This window comes from Zingiber officinale, chromosome 3A (genome assembly GCF_018446385.1).
Source record: "Zingiber officinale cultivar Zhangliang chromosome 3A, Zo_v1.1, whole genome shotgun sequence".
NCBI lineage: Eukaryota > Viridiplantae > Streptophyta > Magnoliopsida > Zingiberales > Zingiberaceae > Zingiber > Zingiber officinale.
In genome coordinates, this window is record NC_055990.1 from 89,070,650 (window position 1) to 89,076,798 (window position 6,149).

Genomic DNA, 6,149 nt, shown 5'->3' on the forward strand with positions numbered 1-6,149 from the left:
GCAGAGGGACCAGATCGAAAAAGTCAACATTAATGACTTTAAGGGTCCGAGCGCCCGGAATCACTCCGGGCACCCAAACCCTTCCGGGCGCCCAGAATGTGATATTATCCAAATCACATTTGACTATGATCCGTTGTGAAAGGGATAAAGTTTTATCCTCTTCCAGGTGCCTGGAACCCTTCCAAGTATGACTAAGGCTATAAATACAACCTTGGTCCAGAAGCTAAAAAACAATAAGCAATTTGATTTCCAACACTTGTGCGCTTCATTTTGTTAGTTTAGCTTCATCTTTTTGTGCTTTCACTGCTGTAAGAGGCTTCTTCTCCTGAAGGAGATACTTAGTATGATTCATTTCCTTGAATTAACAACCTCCCCGGTTGTAACCAAATAAAATCTGTGAGCCTCGTCTTTTAGTTCATTTCTTTATTTTATTTTTCACAAAGTATTATTTTAGGTCCAAAAAGGGTTTCTTTTTGAATTTGTGGAGGGCTATTCAACCCCCCTTCTAGCCGGCCAATGGGTCCCAACAAGTAGTATCAGAGCCAGGACGCTTCATGAGGACTAACCATTGACGAAGTAAAAATGATGGTCAGAGCTTACATCTATCCACCAACGTTCGAGGGGGAGTTCGCTTTTTGGAAGCGACGAATGGAGGTATTTCTTAAAATAGATATTAATATTTTATTAATAATGAAATATGGTTATGAAGCTCCAAAGGGTACAAATGGAGAAGAAATCAAAGAACACCTCTGCACCAAAAAGTAGTGTGACTATTTTACATCAAATGGTAAGGCTGAATTTCATCTTTTAAGCGTACTACCGGTTGAAGATCTCGATAAAATCAGCGACTGCCAAAGTGCAAAAGAGCTTTGGGAAAAGTTCTTGAAGCTTCATGAAGAACCAAAAGAAGCCAAATCCAACTCCTCGATGGACACCAAGTCATCAGAAGAATTTGAAATCGAGGAAATCGCCAGAACAGCTCTAATAGCGAAGTACCTACTAGAAGATGAGCATGAAGAAAGTGTTAGAGTGTATACTAAAAGCATAGCTTTTGTATAAATATTTATTTAGAAATAAAGAATCACAATGGTCAAATATCTATATTTATTTATTAAATGTAATTTGTTCAAATAATTTATATAGTAGACAACATAGTGTGTGGTGTCACACATAGAAAATCATGTTGTCGGTTCTTTATAAATTATAAATAGTTGCTCGCGACTAAAATGGAAAGAAACAAACCGTTGAAGTAGTCATAGTGTAATTAAGTATTAGTTTATCTTAACTAATAAATTACACTGATACACTCCAAGTGTATTGAGTAGGACCATTTTAGGCAAGTTCTTTTTGTACTGACTTTATAAAAGAACTAGACCTTAGTTATTATGGAAGTGTGTGCTCTTAATCCTAATATAATAACAAACACATATATTTAGTATTTATTTCTTTGACCTATCAATGGGTGAGATTTAGCTCGATAAATAAATAAGCCCGATAAGTTGGAAAATGATATTACTTATAGTGTGTGTTGTTGATTATAGAAGGAAACTGTGTCCTAGTAATCTAGGTTGAGAATGCCCCCAAGAGGAGCTCACAAGGATTGTCATGTTAAACCCTGCAGGTGGACCTAGTCCGACATGACGATAAAGTTGAGTGGTACTACTCTTGGAACTAGATATTATTTAAGTGAGTTGTCAGTAACTCATTTGAATTAATGGGCATTCTATATCTTAAACACAGGGAGACTAACACACTCATAATAAGAAGGAGCCCAAAATGTAATTTGGGATTGGTGCGGTAGTTCAATAATAGTTCTTTAGTGGAATGAATTATTATTGATGAAATTAAGTTATGTGTTCGGGGCGAACACGGGATGCTTAATTTCATCGGGAGACCAAAACCAATTCCTCCTCTCGGTCCCTATCATTGCCTCTTAATTATAGAGTACTATACCCACCTATACCCATCTTCTTACCCATCCTATAGGGGTCGGCCAAGCCAGCTTGGAGTCCAAGCTAGGGTCAGCCAAAGGCATGGTTCATGGGTTCATGAGGTGGCCGACCCTAGCTTGAACCCAAGCTCAGGTGGCCGGCCCTATTAAAATAAAAAGGAATTTTATTTTTAAAAAATTTTCTTATGTGGATTCCATGGTTTTAAAAGATAGTTTAAAATTAAAATCTTTCCTTTTATAGATATCTACAAAAGATTAAGAAAAGATTTGAAATCTTTCCTTATTTGTAGATTGAAAGGTAGATTTTAATTTTGAGAAAACTTTCCTTTTTTTTAACCATGTTCATGATTTAAAAGAGAGTTTAAAAATTAAATATTCTCTTTTATTAGTTTCTACAAAAGATTAAGAAAAGATTTGATATCTTTCCTTATTTGTACATTGAAAGGAGATTTTAATTTTTAGAGATTACTTCCCATTTTGGAAATCATCTACATGTTTAAAGGAAAGATTTTAATTTATAAAATTTCCTTTTTACAAACCACCATGAAGGGAAAAATTAATGGAGAATTTTTTTTATAAATTTTCAGAAATAAATTAGGAAGTTTTAATTCTTGTGTGAATTAAATTTTCCTTGATTGGGATTAGAATAGTGGCCGGCAATATGGTTTGAGAAAAGGAAATTGATTTTAAATCAATTAAATTTTCTTTTTCATGGTAAAGGAATTAAGGAAGTTTTTATTAAAATTTCCTTATTTGCCAAGACCAAGGAATATAAAAGAGGAGGTAGAGGTGCCTTCATGGGTGATAACCTCTATTCTATATTCTCCTCTCTTTTTCTCCTTAGTTGTGGCCGGCCCCTCCTCTTTCTCTCCTCTCCTTATTGTGGCAGAAACTTCTTCATTGGTGGAGTTCTCTTGGTGGCTGGATCAAGCAAGGAGAAAAAGGAGAGAAAGGAAGCCTAGTCTCTAGCATCCCTTGGAGCATTGGTGGTGGCCGAACTTATCCATCAAGAAGGACTCTTGGTGGGCGAAACCTAGAAGGAAGAAGAAGGTGCTTGGTGGTTCTCATCTCGGAAGATCGTTGCCCACACAACGTCCGAGGTTAGAAGAGGAATACGATAGAAGATCAAGAGGTCATTAAAGTTCACAAAGAAAGGTATTACTAGTATTTATTTTCCGCATCATGCTAGTTTATTTTTCTTTGTATGAATTCCAAACACAAGAGGCATTAGATCTAGTTTTTCGAATTTATTTTTCGAGTTTATGTTTTCTTCTTTTTCAAATTTGTGATTCGATTGTTCCTTTTGGTTAACCTAGAGTTATTTAAGGAAATTAAATATTAGCTTTCCTTAAAAGGCTTTGTCTAGGCGGTGGTGGTTACTCCCATATCCAAGAAGGTCATGTTCCTCATCATGCAGTCTTAGAAGCCAATTTTGGAAATTAATATTTAATGGAATTAATAACATAGGTGGATTTGAATCAATAGTGTTAAGTTCTGCTTGCGATTCAAATCTAAACCATTAAGAACAGATAAGTTAAATTTGGAATCAATGATGTTAAGTTCTGTCTGTGATTCCTAATTTAACTTCTAAAGAACACAATGAGTTATTTAAGGAAAGGTTCGACACTTGTACAAAATTTTTGTACAGTAGAACCGATACGATTTTCCTAGGACTAACCAACAATTGGTATCAGAGCCAAGGTTTGCCTCTGTGTGTTTAGAATTCAAATAGGTTATGCACATGTCATACATAATTTAGGCAGGATAATAGTAGGATGTGCTAACTTTTTGGTTGCAGGTTCCAACTATTATGGATTAGAGATGTTATGTGTGATTGGACCCTTGGACATGTCAAGGGCATTATTGTGTGTGTGCATGATTGTATGTAACTAATACAGAAGGAGTTGTATTAGCCCTAGGATTTTAGAATTTTATTTTTGATCTAGATTTCATGTACATTTCCTCGTGGAATATAGGATCGACACATGTAAAATTCTATTTTTGTCACGGATCGGATGCTTGCGAGGCATGGTACTTTTGAAGCACCAGAGGCGCAGCGGAATAAGAAGCAAGATGGATGCGACGTCTCGACCCGATGGTGGTGGCTAAAGATGGCAGCAGCTAGGGTTGGAGTATACTAAAGACAGTGATGGAAAAGGCCATAATAGTTGGAAAATTAATTTCCAAATTTATTGCTTTTATTTACTGTGATGTGTGTGTGTGCATGTGATAAATGTTAGTTTAGGTTAAAATTCCTCACCTTAACTAACTAAGTGGGAGAGAGATTTTTTAAAATAAATCTCATGGTCTCCATTACTGGTTTATAAGTGATACAACAAGTTTGCGTGTTGGCTCTGAGTGCCTCCCTCCACAACGGATGGGTTTGTTGTGGATCACTAGATCAAACTTCCTTATGGATGGTTATAGGAAATTGTTTAGGAGCGTGTGATCTTCTCCAACTGAAGGGGCATAATCCTATTTAATGGACTAAGTATCATGTAAATACACTTAGACACATTTAATAGTATCCTCCCCAACGGAGTCACTGCTATTGTTTTGCGGGACCAAAGCAATACCAACTATTAATTTGTCATAAAGTTAGGTAAAACCCCCCCCTCTTACAAATTTTTGAATTTGTATACGTCCACACTAACGTGGCATACAAAATTCATGGTGTTTGAGGAAATTTTATTTGTCATAAAGTTAGGTTGACAATATAAAAGGGTGATAGCTCCTCTTACAAACAATTGAATTTGTATACGTCCACACTAATGTGGCATAAAAGATTCATGGTGTTTAAGGAAATTCAAGGTTGACAAGATAATTAATGGGTAAGACCCTCCTCTTACGAATGTTGAATTTGTATACGTTCACACTAACGTGGCATGCATAATTCCCAGTGTTTGAGGTGTTGGTGAATTTAAATAATATTGTTTGAGGAATCAATGTTATTTTAAATTCAAAGTTTTGACCAAATATTTGATCAAAGATAGACCAACTATTAATTTTATTCGTCATAAAGTAAGGTTGACGAGATAATAAAATTAATGTATAAAATCTCCTCTTTGATTTTGTATACGTCCACACTATCGTGGCATACAAAATTCACGGGGATTTTTAAGGAGTTAGTCTTGACCAAATATTTTTGTGATTCTTAGGATTTAAAATATTGGTCAATCCCCTAGTTGTTATACTATAGAAAAGAGTTAGTAGTCCCAATTATAATGATTGGAAATAGAACTTGGACATTAAGGTAGACTGTCTTCTTAGAACTAAGAACAATATAGGTGTATTTAATTCATTAGGTGAAACATGTTTAGTGGTGTTATCTACCAGAACCTGGAGTATAGATACAGATGCCATTAATCATGTCTGTAATTCATTACAGGGTTCCAGGAAACCCGACAACTATATGAAAAGAAAAACACCATATACATGGGCACTACTGCAAAAGTAACAGCTGTTAGTGGGAGATGTTTATTCTCTGATAGGAATATAATATGGATTTTCAGAAATTGTCTTTACGTACTAAGTTTAGAATGAACCTAATTACGGTTTCTAAACTATTAAAGAATAGATATTCTGTCTATTTTGATAACAAACTTGTTATCAAGAAAAATAGGGAAGTTATCTATTCTGGTATGTTGGTTGACAATTTATAATAACTCCCACGATACAATAAATGGAAATTAATAACACATCTTCTAAATAAGAGAAAGTAACTTTCGGAGATGAACCAATCATATTTTTGGCATCTAAGGCTAGGTTATATTAACTTGAGTAGGATTCAAAGGATAATAACCAATGAACTCTTGGGTTCATTGGTAGTGGAAATCTTTCCAACCTGCAAGTCTTACTTGGAAGGAAAAATAACCAAGAAACTTTTAAGTCTAAGGGGTATAGAACCAAAAATATGATGGAATTAGTTCATTCTGATTTGTGTAGATCTTTGACTATCCAGGCAAGAGGTTGTTTCAAATATTTCGTCTCTTTTATAGATGTCTATTCGAGATAAGGATACATTTACCTGACGCACCACAAGTCTAAGTGCTTTGATTAGTTCAGAGAGTACTAGGCTGATGTGGAGTCATGCCAAAGTAAAAGTATTAAGACACTACGGTGAAATCGTAGTAATAAATACCTCTTAGGAGAGTTTAGGAGTCACTTATCAGAAGTCGGGATTCAATCCCAACTAACT